General features: G+C 51.4%; 1 long non-coding RNA gene across 2 annotated transcripts; it reads right to left on the minus strand.

Moving 5' to 3' along the window:
• Positions 1–4,718: 4,718 nt before the first annotated feature.
• Positions 4,719–17,819, minus strand: LOC108446658. Of its 2 annotated transcripts, none has more exons than XR_001861918.1 (4): positions 17,690–17,819; positions 11,144–11,215; positions 10,485–10,559; positions 4,719–4,995 (listed from the first exon to the last, which is right to left on the minus strand). It is a non-coding gene; the product is annotated as an uncharacterized LOC108446658 (long non-coding RNA). The 2 variants fall into 2 exon arrangements; XR_001861919.1 differs by lacking the exon at positions 4,719–4,995 and adding an exon at positions 6,755–8,343.
• Between the last annotated feature and the right edge of the window lie 641 nt (positions 17,820–18,460).

An 18,460-nucleotide genomic window follows, 5' to 3' on the forward strand; every position in this document is an offset into this window, starting at 1 on the left:
CTATTGAAACCCCATGGGAGTGTGGGAATGTGTTTAATCACAATGGCATTGAGAGTTTGAGTTCACCAGAATGATTTCGAGAGACTTTCATAAAATCCCGGAGTGGTTTGGGTGGGAAGGGATCCCAAAGCCCACCCAGTGCCACCCCTTCCACGGGCAGGGACACCTCCCACTGTGCCAGGCTGCTCCCAGCCCCAATGTCCAGCCTGGCCTTGGACACTGCCAGGGATCCAGGGGCAGCCCCAGCTGCTCTGGGCACCCTGTGCCAGGGCCTGCCCACCCTGCCAGGGAACAATTCCTTCCCAATATCCCACCTAAATCTCCCCTGCTTCAGCTTCTGGATCATTCTGCGTTTTTCTCTGTGGTTGGCCTGTTTTGCTGGGAGTTCCAAAGGCTCAGAAGCCCAAACACACACAAAATAAACAAACAAAACAAACACAACCCCCCACAAAAGCCCCTTTAGCTGTTTTCTCAGAAGCAGCTGAGAAGCAGCTGCCACATCCCCGTGCCATAATCCAGCTTTGCTAAGCCTTGTGGAACTTCCCTCATTTACACTGGCTGGGAACTCTGCTCCCTGCGCTCTGGGAATTCTCTCAGAGGTTGTGGCTTTGCAGCACTGCTCGGTGTTTGCAGCGATCCAATCCCTGCCAGGTGCTGACACCCTTCAGCTCCCATCCACATCACCGCATCCAGCAGCAGCCCTGGCACAGGCACAGAGGAATTGCCTGCAGGAGCGCTGCCGTGAGCCACCACGGATCATAAAGCTCCTCTTGAGCTGCTAAAGGTGCCCAGCTAATCCTTTCCCAATTTATAAATCTGTTTCTCGCCCAAGAGTGAATCCCTCTGTCGCTGGTAATTGGACACCTCGTCCAGGGAGGAGCTGCAGGTGAGGAGCAAGGAAAGCCAAAGGCAGGAGCAGCCCCTCTGACAGCCTGGGAGAGCTGGGGGTGCTCACCTGGAGAGGAGAAGGCTCCCGGGAGAGCTCAGAGCCCCTTGCAGGGCCTAAAGGGGCTCCAGGAGAGCTGGAGAGGGATTGGGGACAAGGCATGGAGGGACAGGACCCAGGGAATGGCTTCCCAGTGCCAGAGGGCAGGGCTGGATGGGAGATTGGGAACTGGGAATTGTTCCCTGGGAGGGTGGGCAGGCCCTGGCACAGGGTGCCCAGAGCAGACGGGGCCGCCCCCGGATCCCCGGCAGTGGCCAGAGAGGGCTGGGCAGGGCTTGGAGCAGCCTGGGACAGTGGGAGGTGTCCCTGCCCATGGCAGGGGTGGCACTGGATGGGCTTTGGGGTCCCTTTCAACCCAAACCAGTCCAGGATTCCCTGGTTCTGTGACAGGATTCCCAGCAGATTTCTGGCCAAGCCAAGACCCACCAGGATGAGGATCCCACCCCTCACACCCAGATCTCCCCATTCCCACTGCCACACGGACAGAACACTCTCAAATCCAATGCCACCACATAAATTAAACATTAAGTCCATAAATTGAAAGTTTTTACCATTTTTCATCCCCTTCGCAGCAGCACTTTTGTTCCCAGCTGTTTTTCTGGTTTGCTTTTTGTTTTCTTTTCATAACTTTATGATTTTATGGCAGAACAAAGAAACTCCCTGGTTTCTGTCAGCCTTTGCTCGCTGGTGACTCACGTGCTCTGGGGGGAAAGCCAAGGCTCTGGCTGCAAAAGGAATTAATTCTCAAATTCCTAAACTGCTCCTAAATAGATTGAAAGCACAGATTTAAATCGACATAGATTTCAAGTACATCTTTACCATACTTAAAGCTTTAGGAGAAACTTGTATGTGAGTAACACCCAAAACTCATCTTGTGGGTTTTGTTTCAGAATCCATTTCAAAAACAACACCAGGCAGCTGGAATTTGGGAGGAATGACGGCAGAAGTTGACAGTAATTTTGCAGGAACGGGAATAAAGGATGGATACACTCAATTTTTTTTGATGTTAGATGATTTTTCTTGTGTTCTTAAACATGGACATTAAACCTTCTAAAAACATCCTAAGACACATAATTGTGAAGGGAGGATTTTACAAGAGAATGATGAATTAATTATCTGTGAGTGAAGCTGATGGAATCCTGGGATCTCTCAAGCTGGAAGGGACCCACAAGGATCCCTGAGTCCGTCTGCTCCTCACCTGAGGTAACATCTCCTGTTTGCCTCTGGAGTTCCTCACCCCAGTCCAGGTCTGTGATCTGCACCTGCTCCCTCCTCACTTTTGTTTTTACCCTTTTTTTTCCTTTTTTTCACTCTGATCTCTGTCCAGGGAGAGATTTCCAATGATTTGTCCTCTAGGATAAATCAGAATCCCCTCCCTCTGTTTGGTTGTTAATCCTGAGATCGAAGACCAGCGTGGTCCTTACCTTTGTCCAGCTTCACACCTGCAGAAGGGCAAAGTGTCTCCTCCAGTTAAACCAGTGCAAGGACACTGGGGAAAAACAAATAAATGAAGCAGCTACATCCAAAAAAAAAAAAAAAGGGGAAAAGGGAATCTGAAAGGATTATTCTTCTTTCCTACTTTGCCGCACTGCTGGGCTCTCCTGGCTGGAGAGCACGGGGACCCTCCCTGCTCCCAGGGCTGATGGGGACTCTCTGCCAGCCTGAGCATGGATTACAGCAGCTTCCAGGCTCCTTGGAGGAGTATTTTCCCTCAGGAATCTCAGCCACGCAGAGCCGGTTCGCGGCACAAATCCTGCACAAATCCCACGTTATCCTTTGCACCGGGATTGCTCCAGGGCAGCCCAGGGCCAGGCTGTGCTCGGTGCTCTGGAAACTCAGCACTGGGAACCCTTTCCCAGTGAGGGATGAGGAGAAAATGCCCTGGGAGCAGCTGCCTGAGGGGTGTGGGGCTGGGGCTCCTTCCAGCCAAACTCCTTTTCCATGAGGGAAATCTCTCGGAGCACTCCGGGGCACGAGCAGCAGCCCAGCAGGAAAATGCAGAAAGAGGAGCAAAGTGGATTGGTTTTTCCACTAAAAAGCTAAAAGAAGAAGAACCACGGTTTTATATTTATATTTATTTATTTGGGCAGTGCCATAAATCAAGGCCAGTTCGGGTGGGGCTTGGGAAAACCTGGTCTGGTGGAAGGTGTGAGGAGAAGAGAAGGGGGGAAGGCCTTAAAGTGACAGAAAGGAGCTTTAGATTGGATTTTAGGAAGGAATTGTCCCCTGGCAAGGTGGGCAGGCCCTGGCACAGGGTGCCCAGAGCAGCTGGGGCTGCCCCTGGATCCCTGGCAGTGCCCAAGGCCAGGCTGGACATTGGGGCTGGGAGCAGCCTGGGACAGTGGGAGGTGTCCCTGCCCGTGGGACAGGGATGAGCTTTAGGGTCCCTCCCACCCCAACCATTCCTTGATTCCATGATAAATTACAACTCTTTGATCTTTACTCGAAGGAGGAAAATCACCAAGGCAGACTGGCTCCTGTTGGAGGCCAGGGCGAAACCCAGCCCTGCACAAACTTAGGGATGATTTAATGGGAAAACTTCCAAGCTCTCACCTAGCACTGCACACTGGATGTCAGGCACCAGCAGGGGAAAACTTCTCCTTTGAATTCCCAGATCTGGTGGGATTCCTTCGTAATCCACACTCTTCTCCAGGCCTTTTGAAGCTTCACTTTAGGCTGAGTTCAAGTAAGCAGTCTTGATTTGTGATTCCTCACAGCATTTTCACTCTGGAGCTCTCTGTTGCTTTGTTTGCTTGGAAAAGAGGACAAAAACCGGGAGTGAAGAGAAATCACTCTGTAAATCAATGCCTGGAGTGCCCTTAGCTGAGAAATGATTTTATTTATTAAAGATGTGAAAATCCCCCTTCCATTTCACACCTAAATCTTCACTTAAGCACGATAACTCCAGTCCTGGATGAGGAACAACCAGGGAGAAGGAGAAATGTTTGGGAGTAGCAGAAACGGTGGGGGTTGAGCTCAGGGTTTTATAACACACAAAAAAGAGAGAATGGAGTCTTACAACACCAAAAAGAGAGAACAGAATCTGAAATATGGCCCTAAAATCTGCTCCATCCCTGTGACAGCAGCTTTTCCCAGCTGTCTGACAGCTCTAAAGATGTTCCATCCGAAGGAGTAACAGAGGCATTTGTCACCCAGGTCAGCGGTTATTTTACCCCCAGTTTAGGTTTTCTGACTCGTTCAGGAATCAAAGGCTTGTGACAGGCACAGGATGATGAAGGATTTGGGCAGTGCTGACCCACAACACATCCCCCACCTCTGCCATGTCCAACCTGCTCAGGAATTGCCCTTCCCGTAGTCCTTTCTTATTTATACTGCTACAAACAAACATTCCTCTGCTCACATTTGGTAGTGGAACAGCATCACTTTAATATTAATCCATCCTCCTCCTGGAGAAATTAAAGTTCTGCAGTGGCTTCCCAGTGACTTGGGAAGAAAAAATTCCTCTTTTAACATAATTTACTTTATTTTTTTTTTTTTTCATTTTAACTGGAAAATTCCCATTTGGCTCAAACCAAAGAGTGTTGATTTTAGTTTCTGGGGTTTTAAGTAGCAGCAATGTTGGGAATGAGGAAGGAGCTACAGTGGCAACTGGGCTGCCAAGTCTTACTTCTCCATTCAACAGCCCTCCTTCCCATCCATAGGATTTGACGGGATATTGGGAAGGAATTCTTGGTTGTGAGGATGGTGAGGGACTGGAATGGATTTCCCAGAGCAGCTGTGGCTGCCCCTGGATCCCTGGCAGTGTCCCAGGCCAGGCTGGATGGAGCTTGGAGCAGCCGGGGACAGTGGAAGGTGTCCCTGCCCATGGGATGAGCTTTAAGGACCATTTGGGATTCTGGGATCCCATCCAGTCTCAGAGCAGGTTTCCCCTACGGAGTCCTCAGCTCACTGCAGATCCTCAGATCCTCTGTCTGCCCAGGCAGACTCAGCTCAGCCCATCCCAGTTCCTGCTGGCTCCCACTGGGATGTCAGGGGACACTTGGGCTCAGCATTCCAGGGAAGAGGAAGGGTTGGGAAGAGTTTTGTTCCTGCAGGGAGAGTGGAGAAAGCAGCCATGAGAACGTGTTCCTCCAGCAGCAGCACCGGCCTGCACCCCCTCCTATCCCAGAGAACATTGCATGGGCTATGCCTGGGAAACCTCCAAAAACAAGCAGGGAGCTGACAGCATTTTTGGTTAAAAAGAGGTGGATTTCTGTGTTTGGCTGGGATGGGCTCCCAAAGAGCTCCCAGGAGATGAATCCTCCCTATCCTGTGGCTGTTTTCACAGCGACTCAGTGAAGGGCAGCTCCTCCTCTCAGTGAAACCCTCCTGCTGCTGACTGAGGCATGTTGAGAAGCTGAAATAAATGATTCCTCTTGTTGGTGGGGTCTCTGAGCACAGTGCATCCAAAAATCAGAAAATAACACCATAGTGCAAGCACAGCACTATCATGAACAAGTTGTAACAATTGAATTCATTATTGGAAGCTAAATTTCCCCTATTTTCAGCAAGGTCCCATGCCTTTGGGATGGATTGAGCAGCTCCGTCCCCTCCAGCAATAAAACCTTAATAGACTGAAATGTCTCAATTGTGTGCCTGGCAATGGGATGCAGTTTCATTTTATAAGGGGCCATCAATAATACATAAAAAATATTGTAAACCAGCATGTGATTATTTTAATTCCTCGGAGCAGGTCTGGAGAAACAGGGGGTGGGGTGCAACACTCAGCAGGGGCCAAATGCAATTATTTATTCCTGCTAAATTCCACTGGAGATGGTCAGACCCTGCTGTTCCAAAACCTCCCTGTAGTCTTGGTGCCCAGGGAATTGTGGATTCCTCATCCCTGGCAGTGCCCAAGGCCAGGCTGGACATTGGGGCTTGGAGCAGCCTGGGACAGTGGAGGTGTCCCTGCCCAGGGCAGGGGTGGGATAGGATGAGCTTTAAGGTCCTTCCCACCCAAACCACACAATTCCTTGCTCATTAAATCATAATCCTAAAATACCAGCCCTGCCCAGCCAACTGCATCAGCCTCTGGGTTTGAGGGTTAATAGACTGGGCAGGATTAAGTTTTAAGTTGTGGTTTTTAACCAAAAACCTCTCTTAGGGCAGAGGCTGGGGCTTGAGGACACGTTTTTCCATTATCACAGCTCTGATCCCTGGCCACAGAATGGACTCGTCACTGGGGACAGCACAAGGGTAAAGAGAAGGAGTTTCCTCCAGCCATGGTCTGACTGCACTGCACCTGTGCAGCACTGCACTGACTCTGCACTGCACGCTGCACAGGCACCATCCTGCTTTTCCAGCCCAGGGTTCCCACGGTGGCAGGAATTTGTTCCAGTCAGGTGACAGGAGCCAGGTGTGAGGGACCAGGCTGTGCCAGGTGTGGCTGCAGCCCCCACAGAGACCCTCTGCCTCCTCCTGGGCCCGTTCTGGGACCTGTCCTAGAAATCCCAAACACAATGAGAGGCCACTCAATAATGCAGGGAAGGAGGAAGAGGAGGAGGATTTTAAGGAGCCTGGGGTTTCATTGCAAGGTTGGGAAGGGTAAATTGGAATTTGGCTCTCCCTCATGGGAATAACAGGGGAGCCACTGAGTGTTCCACTACAGACTGACTTTTAGTTTACTTCTCTTTTACCTAAAAAGAGAAATTATGGGGTATTTAAGTTATGCATGTGTAATTAGCACATAATCTATTTTAGCATTATGGCAGGGGGTGGGAATCACGGGACCTTTAAAGTCCCCTCCACCCCAAAGCAGTCTGTGACACTCTGGTCTAAAAGAATTAAAGTCCAAGCACAGAGCTGATCTGTCATTCAAGTACAATTAAAGCTATTTAATTAGTATTTAACGTGGTGAGAATGCACATCGTAAACTCATACAACAGAAGGTGAGAGATCATGGAATCACAGAATCTCCTGAGCTGGAAGGGACCCCCAAGGATCATCCATCCCAACACCCCCCCGTGCCTCAGAGCTTTGGCCAAACCCTTTTGGGCTGCAGTTTCTCCCTTTTTCACCAGTGCAAAGCCCAGCCCAGCTAAGCCCGAGCCACCCCAGGCATCAGGAGGGGACATTTCTGTGGGCAGACAAGGCCAATGTCTCCTGCAGCTGTGCACAGCAGCATGAACACATTCTGCCAGCGAGGCTCCCTTCTCCTGCCAGATCAGCATTTTCCCTGGATAAACTTGCCCGAGTGCATTATTTACAGGAACAACAACAGATCTGGGACAGGTCCTCGGGCAGCAGGAGCAGCCTCCCTGCAGGGAAAGCTGCGGGGTTCCTCACGCTGCAGCTTTGCTCTGGAAAGGATAAACCCTGGCAGATGGGTTCATCCAGAAAGAACACCCGAGGTTCACACCTGCAGACCTTTCCAAAACAATGAGCGTGCACGAAGGCACAGGGAGGTGATCAGGGGCCTGAGAGGGGCTGAGAGGGGGGGACAAGCCAGGCCTCCGAGGCACCACACAGCACCTGGGACAGGTGACACACCCCGCACACATCTCAGCCAGGGAAGAACAGGAGAACCCCCGCACTGCCACAGCCTCTGAGAAGTGGCTCCACAGCTGAAAGCTCTTCCCTCAGCAGCCTCTTGGAGCTCCATGCTCCCCGCAGACAGAGCCCGGCAGGCTGGGGAGATGTGCTGCGTTGTGACATCTGCAGTCACATCAGAGCCCGACACAGGAGATGCAATGTGACAGGAGGCAGCAGCTCCACATGCAGCAGTTGAGGGCTGAGGAATCTGCTTTTCCCTCGGCTCTGCACTTCTGGCAGGAGCTGCACTCCCGGAGTGGCCCAGCAGCGCTCCCTGCTCGCCTCCAGCTCCCCTCCCGTGGGATCAGGCTCCCAAAGCCACGTGTTGAATGTTCTGACATTTCACAGTGCTCCTGCTCCAAACCCCACATCATCACCCACTGCATCTGCTTGAGGATAAGGCATTCAAATGAAAATAACACCAGTGTAAGTGACACATGGCAGGGCTCGGGGTGCCATGCGCCAGCTCTGTCCTCCCCCTCCGCGCTCTGTGTCACACACAGAGTTGGGGATGACAGATTGTGGCTTGGATTGACTCGGAGAGCAGCCTCCTCTCCGCAGCTGTGGCCAGGCTCCTTCCCCTGGTGATTCCACAGACCCCAGTCTCACCAGATGATTCTCCATCCCCAGCACATGGACCTTCATGAAGCATCCTCTTCAAATCGAGCGTGTTTTGCAGCACCCCTCCCGTGTGTGAGGGGGACTAGCCAGACACAGTTTGCACCCTGCAGCGGCAGAGCTGAGAGCTAAACCCAACAAATCTATAGGACAACGCGCAGTTAATTAATCCCTCCTCATTAAACAGAGCAGGTCCCCGGCGACTCCCCCATCAGGGTGTGGCTGTGTCCGGAGGAAACGACCTGGGCCTAAAGGAAAGGAAAACCCAGGCAAGGATTTACAGCAACTTGCTCATTAATTAGCACCTGAATTGTGGAGTGTGGAAGCGCAGGGGCAGCTCCGATCCCTGCTCTGGGACCAGTGTCCCCAGGGAGCGGCTGGAGCTGTGCCAGGGGGGGTTTAGGTTGGATATCAGGGAAAGGTTCTTCCCCCAGAGGGTGCTGGGCACTGCCCAGGCTCCCCAGGGAATGGGCACGGCCCCGAGGCTGCCAGAGCTCCAGGAGCGTTTGGACAGCGCTGCCAGGGATGCCCAGGCTGGGGTTGTTGGGGGCTCTGTGAAGGGCCAGGGGCTGGAATGGATGATCCTGTGGGTCCCTTCCAGCTCAGGACATTCTGGGATTCTAAAATCCCCTTTCCCTTGCAGGGCAGCCACCGCAGCCCCTCACGGTGACTCTGACCCCAGGGGACCATCAGTGCCTGCACCCTTTGGCTGCTCGCAGGGAAACACCAGAATTTTCCTAATTCCCAGTTCCCAGACTGTCTTCAGCAGCGTGGCAGTCCCCAAAGCAAAACCAAAGGTTGTTGGTGAGGATTTCTCCCCACTTCCTTGGTGCAGCTCCAAATATTAAAACCCAAGAGCAGCCGATGGTGTCCTCTACCCTGCCCTGAGGCTGAGGGAGTTGTAGGGTAACCGAGATCATCAGTCCAACCTCTGGCTGATCACCGCCACCCCCACTAAACTTCACGGCAAAGCACCACAAAAACCCAAAATGTTTTGTAAAAAACAAAAATGTTTTTAACCCTTCCAGCCACGGAGACTCCATATGAACCCTCATGAGAAGCATCCCCACGTACCAAGAAGTCCCCGGAGCCTGGACAGGTTTTGGCAGGAGGCTTTCAGCCTGTGCAAAGCCCCACAGCTTCCCTGAAATCGGTCTCTGCCTCCAGGGAACACGGACCCAGCCCGGGAACAGTGCCCTGGAGCGTTCCTGCTCTGCTTCCCAGCGCGATTGCCAGAAGACAAAAGAAAACATGTTTGCTGCATGAGAAATGCGCTCCCAGCTCAGGAGAGGGAAGGAAACTTCATTTTCTTTAAAGAATAGTTGGAAAATTGGATATTTCTGAAAAATGAACCCTGTGAATATCAAGCAGCCGAGTCCCTGAGGAGCAGCAGCTTCCCAAGGAAACCTCTGAGGATCCTCCCGAGCACACAGCATGAATAATTCCCGAAATAATCATCGCGGGAAGCAGAGAGGTGGCTCAACAATTTCAAGTGAGGGAATCACTGCAGGGAGACAAATCTGAGCCGGGTGCCATTCCATGAATTCAGTGACATTGAGGTGGAGTCCCCATGCCTGGAGGGGTTTAACAACCGTGGGGATGTGGTGGCCTTGGCAGTGCTGGCAATGGTTGGGATCGATGTTCCCAGAGGGCTTTTCCAAGGGCAATGATGCTGTGACCCCTCTGTCCATCCCCTGGGGACACGGGTGGTGGCAGGCCCTGGCAGCAGGTCCCATCCCCCAGCCCTGCCACTGCCCCAGCCAAGCCTGGCCCTGAGGCCGCCTCCCCAAGTGATTTTGGGATGTGAAGGGTCAGTGAAACCCTGCTCTAACCCACGCGCCCTGAGGCATCACTGAGCACTGAAGACAACTGGGCTGGGCCAGCGTTTGCCACCCTGGGAAGGGACCAGAGCCAGGATTGCTCCACATGAGGCCAGGGAGCGGGAGGGACATGAGGAGCAGGGGCTGGGAAGGCTCTAATTCCTGCTCAGGAACCGTGAGAGAAATCACTTTCATATCAAAGATACACAGGGGCTTATAAATATTTACGTGAGGCCTGCAGAAAATCCATGGTAGGGCACAAATCAAATATTTTTTACAAGACTTAAAAAGTGACAGGTGCTTTGTGAGGAGCAGGTGGGAGTGGGGTTTTTGGGATCCTGGGAGCAGTCATGCAGACCTGGCACTGCTGGGCTGCTCTGAAGAGATGCTGCAGAGGGGCAGAGGTGCGGGTTAAGGAGCTGTGGTAAGAATTTCCCTCCCTCTGTGCTCTGCAGGTCCCCTCTGCCCCTCCTCTGTCCCTCCCAGCAGCTCCTCACACACACAAAGCTTCTCCACCAGCACAAAAACATCACCTGATCCAGGCCAGGTCCCTGCAGGGGATTATTTACCCAGTGTAAGGCTGAATCTGGAGGGTTTGAATCACTTGGTTCTGCTCTGGGGGCTCCTCCTTTGCCACTGCAAACCTGCAAAGAGAGAAAACAGAGAAAAAAATTGTAATTAAAAAAAAAAACAAACCAACCCAAAACCAACCAATCAAAAAAAATCAACACAAAACAAACAAAAACCCAAACAAAAAAAATAACCCCCTCAAAATGCCCAACAAAAAAACCTCAAACAAACCAAAACAACAACAAAAAAAAAAAAAACCCCAACCAAACAGAAAAAAAACCCCAAAAAACTCTAAACCCAAAACACAACCCAAACCACATAAAAGTCTCCACATTCACAGTATTTTGAGTTTCTGACGTCCCAGTGCTTGCCTCTGGGAAGGTTTCCATTGATTTCATTTCCCAGGGGCCCCTGAAAGTCCAGCAGGACCCCCCTCACCCCTGTGCCAGGCAGGACAGAAACCACTGGCTGGGGTTGGATATGACAGAAACCTCAGCTGGGGCTGAGGGGCAAAGGGAAATCTCTGCTTTTTCTCCCAGTGAATCACCCAGGAAGGAGGAAACTCAATTGCTCCTCCTGTGAAGGAATGAGGTGTCCAAAGAGAGTTCACGGGGCTGCCCAGCTCAGGGGCATTACCCACAGTGACCCCTCCTCTTACCTCCTATCAACCTTTTATGGCTTTGGGGGGTATTTAGGGATCCCACTGGCATTAATCAGCATTTCTTCCTCTCTGAAAAATAGGATCAGCAAATTTAGCAACTTGTGAAATCCTTAAAGCCCATAGTCTCACACCCACACAGCCCTGAATTTGGTTTATCAGAGAATCCCAGACTGGTTTGGGTGGGAGGGACCTCAAAGCCCATCCAGTGCCACCCCTGTCATGGGCAGGGACACCTCCCACTGTGCCAGGCTGCTCCCAGCCCCAATGTCCAGCCTGGCCTTGGGCACTGCCAGGGATCCAGGGGCAGCCCCAGCTGCTCTGGGCACCCTGTGCCAGGGCCTGCCCACCCTCCCAGGGAACAATTCCTGCCCAATCTCCCATCCAGCCCTTCTTGCACCACTTCACTCAGCACACCCAGAGTGAAGCAGTGCTCTGGTGATCCATAACCCCGTGCTGCTGCTTTGTCACCACTCAAATCCTAAGCACTGAGATAAACTTCATCCAATCTAATGCCTGGAAGCCTTCAGAAAACCTGAGGGAACAGATCTGACTCTGTGCCTGCCGTCCATCCCTCCCTGCTGCCGGCTCTCAGAGTGCTCAGCACTTACACAGGGGTCAGGGACACTCAGAGATTGATCCCACACAGTCCCCAGGAGATCTGTAATTAGATATTGGCTCCCTTATCTCTGCAGAGTGTAAGTGAGATAGGCAGGATTAGGCCCTAAATCGGCCCGGGGCCACAGGGACGCCCTGCTTTAGCCACTAATCCCTGCTCATCTCTGCTCCAAGATTAACTCGATGACAACACTCTAAGCCTTACTTTGAAAGGCAGGCACAGAGCCATGGGAGTTATTGCTGTCACCAGATCTGAGGATGGGAACGTGCCGAGTCAAAGTGCCCCGAAGGTCCTTGTCAAAACCACTGAGCAAAAGGTTCTTCCCCCAGAGGGTGCTGGGCACTGCCCAGGCTCCCCAGGGAATGGGCACGGCCCCGAGGCTGCCAGAGCTCCAGGAGCGTTTGGACAGCGCTGCCAGGGATGCCCAGGGTGGGGTTGTTGGGGGGTCTGGGCAGGGCCAGGGGCTGGAATGGATGATCCTGTGGCTCCCTTCCAGCTGAGGACATTCCATGATCCTGCGGTTCAGTGACCCAGGGCTGTGAGGCAGCTGCAGCCCAAGGAGGCAGAACAGGACTGACCAAATTCCATCTTCTTCCAGCACTGTCCTTGCCTTTGCCAGCACCCTGACTTCCCTCCCTCCCTGGTGAAGGTGGCTCTGCTTCCCCCCTTCCCCAGAGTCCTGAATTTGGTAAAAGGGGCTAACATGGAATCCTCTGAACTGTGGAATTATTAAGGTTGGAAACAAACTGAAGATCATCAACCATCACCCAACAGCCCCATGGTCACCACTGCCCCTGTCCTCAAGCGGTGTTCTGAACACTTCCAGGGATGGTGACCCCTACACTTCCCTGTTCCAATGCTTGACAACTTCTTCTGTGGGGAAATTTTCCTTAAGGTCCCATCAAACCTCTTGTGGTGTAAGCTGTGGCCCTTCCCTGTTATCCTGTCCCTTGTTTCCTGGGAGAAGCCAGTGCAGGCCTGTAACAAGGGCCAAAAACAAATAACCAGCATTCCCAGGGCTGTGGAATTCTACACCAAAAGCATCTTTGTCCTGATCAGAGTGTAAGGTTTGGCACAGCCTCTTTCACACCACAAACTCCATCACATAAAGATCCCTCCCATCACAGGGATAATCCCCCAGAGAAGAGATAAATTGTCTGATTTCCACGTGCGGGATCTAACCCAAATCCTTTTGATTCATCATAAGCCATTAATGGCAATGGTAATGAGCATGCACTGAACATCCCATAAAATATGTAAAGCCTGGATGGCTCTCAATAGATCTTGGCAAGTGCCTCGTTTAACCTTCACAGCTCATAAAAAACTGCTCCAACTTGCCCGTCTCAGACATGAAAACCATTGATTGTTTACAGCTTTGCATGACCTTTTGTGACAAGTGAGGAAAATGATGAGATATTCGGGTGTAATTCAATCATGAAATATGCTCCAAATTATGTGGGGTTGCAAAGTGCCCACGCACATTTATTTCAGCTCCAAGTCTCATCCAAGTCTTTGGAGAAGATGTGTGGGGAACTATTTCCAAGTGTGGTGTTCTGAGTGCAGATAAACTGTTAACGCCTGGGAGACAGCAGGGCTGAAAAGTTGCTCATAACTATAAAATCTATAATTAATTTAAAAAAACATCAGCCAAATGACACTTTGCAGTTATAGATGTGCAGCACAGACACTGAGATCCTCTCCTGGGAAAGCTGTGCACGGCCTTCCCCAGACTCACAGGAAACGTTCAGCCTCCACATCATCAAATCTCAGTCTGACAGCACCTTCGTCACCCACCTGGAACCCGAGCCTCAAATGAGATCTTTGCTTCCCTGCTGATCCCACAACGCAGCCCTTCAGGGGTTAAAAACAGGACATCAAATCTTCCTCTCCTCTGGGATCTCACTTCTCTTCCTCCTCCTCCTCCTATTTCCAGTTTCTTTCACTTCAAACCCTTCTCACCACCCGAGCTCCGCCTCCCGTGACAGGGAATTATTCTCTTCCTGCAAACCTGTAATCACCAGCCACGAGTGACCCCTGCAATGGATTTTTGGGAGCACAGTGTTACAGAACCACCTGGAAACCGGAATATATCCGGTGCCAGAATATATCTTTTGTTATGCCTTATTCCAGCCCTGTGGCTCCTGTGCGTAACAGAGGTCAGGGAATCATGGAATGGCCATCCCAGGGGTCCTGTCCTGCTCACAGAGGGCAGAGGCCGGAGTTGCAGCCCCAGGAGCATCCCCCATCCAGCTGGACACACTCAGTGACCTCAGCTGCTCCTCAGGGCCCTTCCCCATCCTCAGAGCTCACAGATTCCTCTCGTGAAGGCTGAGCCTGCAGTGGTTTGAGGGCTCTCAATATTCCAGAGGCTCAGATCCCTCCCGGAGCTGCCCTGTGGAAGGAGCAGCTGCACTGCAGGCAGGGAGCACAGCAGGGCACACTCCCTGACCTCTCCCCAGCCAAACTGAACTGCCCAGCTCAAGTGGAGGGATGTTTACTGAGACTGGTAATGCCTGGTCCTTCCCCTTCGTCAGCACTGAGCTCTGCAGCAGCATGTTCAGGAATCTCAGTGCCTGGAATGGGAAGGAGTGACAGGGACCAACTCCTGTTAAACCCTCAGCTGTCAAAGTCCTGCCCAGATTCAGCTTTTTTACAGCACACTGTAGTTTTACAGCAGGCAAAACCCTTTAATGCCCAGTTCAGGAAAACAATTCAGTCTGATTTTTAGGGATATGCATCAGATGGATCCCATCCACCCCAGGTCTGAGGATGGGAACGTGCTGAGTCAAACTGCCCAGAAGGTCCTGCTCATCACCATCATTCCTTGTAAAAACCAGTGCTTTGAGTCACTCAAACACCTCAAACCCCAACTTTTACTATAATTTATGTCCCGCTGTATGTTTGTATTTTATCATTTCCACTTCAGCTTGAGCATCAGTCACTTGTGGAAAGACAAAGTTTCCTTCAACAGGTGTTGGTTTGGAAGGAGTCCCAGAATGTCTCCCAAAATAAAACCTGCAGCCTTCTGAGGTGGGATGAGCTTCCCTAGCTGGAATGGGATATTGAAAGCTTTTTACAGGTTGTAAATGTTTAAATCTTACTGCAAACAGGATCTCAGAATCACAGTGGAAATGTTTAAATCTTACTGCAAACAGGATCACAGAATCAGAGTGGAAATGCTTAAATCTTACTGCAGACAGGATCACAATGCATCAAAGGTGGCCCAGGAGAGCATCCTTAATGAGCAGTGACAGCTCTGCTCTGCCAGAGCCCCAGCCCTGCCCCTCCCAGGCAGCAGCTCTGCCAGAGCCCACAGAACACAACTGTTGGAGCAGCAGAAGACAAAAGGGACGCTAATTATTAATTAGCAGAGCTCCAGGCAATTGTGTATCGATGACACAGGCAGGCAGGCAGGGACGGAGCAGGGAGAGCCTGGCCCCGGCACTGCTCCTGCCCCAGGGCAGTCGCACCTTTGTGCCCGTGAGCAGCTGCCGGAGCCGGGCGGTGCGGGCAGGGAGAGCAGGGACCCAGCCCTGCTCCCGTGCCGTGCATGCCGTGATTGTTTAAATCTCGGGCGTCAGCGTGGCACGGGTGAAGGGCAGGAGCAGCACAACTGGATGTGCTGGGAACCAGGAGCTGATCTGCTTTCCTTCGGTTCATGTCTCCACTTGAAAACTTGGGCAGAGAGCAGATTTTCCAGCCCATCCATGGATCCATGGATCCATGGATCCATGGATCCATCCATCCATCCATCCATCCATCCCTCCATCCATCCATGGATCCATGGATCCTTCCCTCCCTCCATTTTTGGCTCCACCTTTTCCCAGCTCCATCCTTCCATCTCACCCCATCCCACCCCATCCCAAGGAACGAAGTGACTCCATCCCATTCCCAACCCCGCATCCATCGGATCCGGTTCCACGGAGCAGCTCCGAGCTCCATCCCCACCAAAATCCCCATCCCAAATTCCCAATCCCGAGCCCTGCTTGGAGCCCATCCCAGAATCTGGACCGCGATTGGATCCCGGAGGTTGGAAAATTCCAACGGGAGCTGAGGGCAAGGAAAAGAGAATTCCAGCAGATCCGGGGGATGAGGATGAGGGGAAATTCCAGGCTCGGCATGGAGGGGATAAATGGGAAAGGAGGATCGGGATGGGACCGGAGCATCGTCCATCCCTCGCTCCATCCATCCCTCCCTCCATCCCTCCACCCCTCCCAGCTGCAGCCCCTGCCTCTCCTGGGATTCCCAGCTGCATTCCGCCTGTGTTTGTACCAACAGCACCAGCTCAGGAACAGCTGTGCTGGTCCAAGTCCATCACCAGGACTTTCTGTGCAAATCCTGGAGGAACTGTGCTTCCCAGGAAATCCCATGGCATAACAGAGCCAAGCAGGAATACTGCTGGACATCTCGTGCAGCTCCACTGGTCTGAGGAGAACCTCAGATCCTGTGGGATTAGGGGGACGAGGCAGCAAATGCAACAAAGCCAGAAAATGGGGCTGTGTCAAGGGAAGCACAGTCAGCTGTTGACCCACCAATATCGACAATTAATTCTTGCAGCTGTAACGAGTTTGAGGCAGACCTGTGACTCCCCCACACTCCTTTCACACATAAATATAAGGAATTCTCCTCCTCTTGCCCCAGGACTTGCCAGTTAAATATAATCCCCAGTTTCTCAGGAGCAAACAGCAAAGCAAAGGGGTTTGCAGGGAACAACTCTCTCCTCCTGGAGAGTCCAGACACAGGAATATGATGGCGTTTCCCCCTCTCCCTGTGCCCACCATGGACTGCACGAGTCCCCTTTAATTCATTTAATTATACAAGTTCTATTACTTCATCTAAAACAACTTCAAATAGTTTGGGTTCTCTCATGTTTAATGCTTCACTATCAGAGCATTTTTCTTAGATAAGTGAGAAATTAATGCTCCATTTGTTTCTTGTCAAGCTGGATTTTTTCATTCGAATTTCATTTTACTGAACATCTTCCCCAAATGTCAGTCCAGCTGTTCTCAGATGCAGAATAAAATCCATTGCTGGCTTTGTTTCATGCACCACGTAGCAGACACACATCCTTGAGGCCAGAGCATCCCAAATATTTGTGCAAATGGCACAGCTTCCCTGCCAAAATTCAGTTATTCCCACTTTCCCAAATAAATCATAGAACAGCAAGCACTGCACCCTTCCCAAGCTGCAAACAAAACCAGATTTGCAGCTATCTTTCCATGGAAAAGGACTGTTCAAGATGATTTTTACTCACTGATTTATTCCCTGGAGACTTAAACTCTTCCTGTTTAAAGAGGAAATTTTAACATGAGGGGTGAAGCCAGAGGATTTACAGCTCGGCAGGGCTGTTTTCTAAATTCTAAATATTTCTAAATTCAAGTCTTAAGGCACAAGGAAACTCCAAAAATTAAACCAGCAGACCCAGCACAGGCCAGCTCCTAAGAAATGATCTCTTTAAATCCGCTGAATTCCTTGGCTCAGAGAGTGGGATGTGCCCTCCCTCTAGAGTTGTAGCTGGAGCCCAGAGCTGGGAGTGAGAGGAGTCATCCTGCTCTTATCCGTTCAAAAAGAGAAGTGGCCTTGAAAATCCATCTTTGCATCAAATCCTACCAGTAGCATTTCATCCAGCCTCGACCAGGAGCCTTAACACACCCCAGAGCCACTTCCATCAAGAGCTGCAAGCAAACCACTCACACAAACTGGTATTTACATTGTCTCAGCGCTCATTATCCTCAGCACATCTTCCTCTTCACTCCTGGCACAGCGATACAATCAAGCAAATTCCCCCTGAAGAGTTTAATTAAAGCCCTCTCTGCCCTGAAAAGCTGCAGGATCACTCCTTGGAACAACACAGGAATAAAAAGCGTTTGCCTCGCGCCCATTCTAACATCTGAAGTGCAGGCAGGAAGAAAAGGAATAAATAAAACCTCCCAGACAAGCGGCTCTCCTGGAAGAGCCATCTGCTCCCGGTGCCCCAGGAAACGCAGCTCCTCTGGCTTGTCAGCAAATGGGAACCAGCCTCGGAGTTCAGGGAGCCGAGAGCCGCGCTCTGCCCTGATCCTGGCACTCCGGAAATGTCAGGGATAAGCTCATTTCCATCCTGATGAATAATGCACACAACAGCACATGGATGCACGGGAATTCTGCCCTGGGAGCTGGGCAGGTTGGGAAATGGAAGCATGAAAAGAGGGAATGAGGTTCAAGGAGCCTGACACCTCTCAGTGCTGCAGCTATTCCACATTTTTATCACATTAGAAGGAACTGGGCTGGAATAACTCATGTAAGGGAAAATGCATCGGATTTTTTTTCTGGTCCTGGCAGCTTCACTGCACCTCTGCAAAGACAGGGCAGACGTGGCCAAGCTCCTCAGCCAAGTGACACTGGTGACATGGAGCTGTGGCTCCAGATCCTGCCCAGCCCCAGACTGGGAGCTGAGAAATCCCCTCTCACACTCACCCTGCATCCCAAAGGAAGCACAAATTAATACCAAGGCACAGCAAGGCCAAGGATCCACTTGCTCCTGCTGGCAGAACTCCAGGGAGGCCATGGCTCGGCTTCTGCAATTATTCACTGGGGAAGAAAAGGAAAAGAAAAACAAACCCACAGAGAGAAAATTCCCAAGGAAGAGGAATCACCCTTTAGTTTCCTGGTGTTTAATGTGCAGGAGCAATCACAGGCATAAGGGCATTGGGCTTGTG

This window comes from Corvus brachyrhynchos, unplaced genomic scaffold (assembly GCF_000691975.1).
Source record: "Corvus brachyrhynchos isolate BGI_N302 unplaced genomic scaffold, ASM69197v1 scaffold514, whole genome shotgun sequence".
NCBI lineage: Eukaryota > Metazoa > Chordata > Aves > Passeriformes > Corvidae > Corvus > Corvus brachyrhynchos.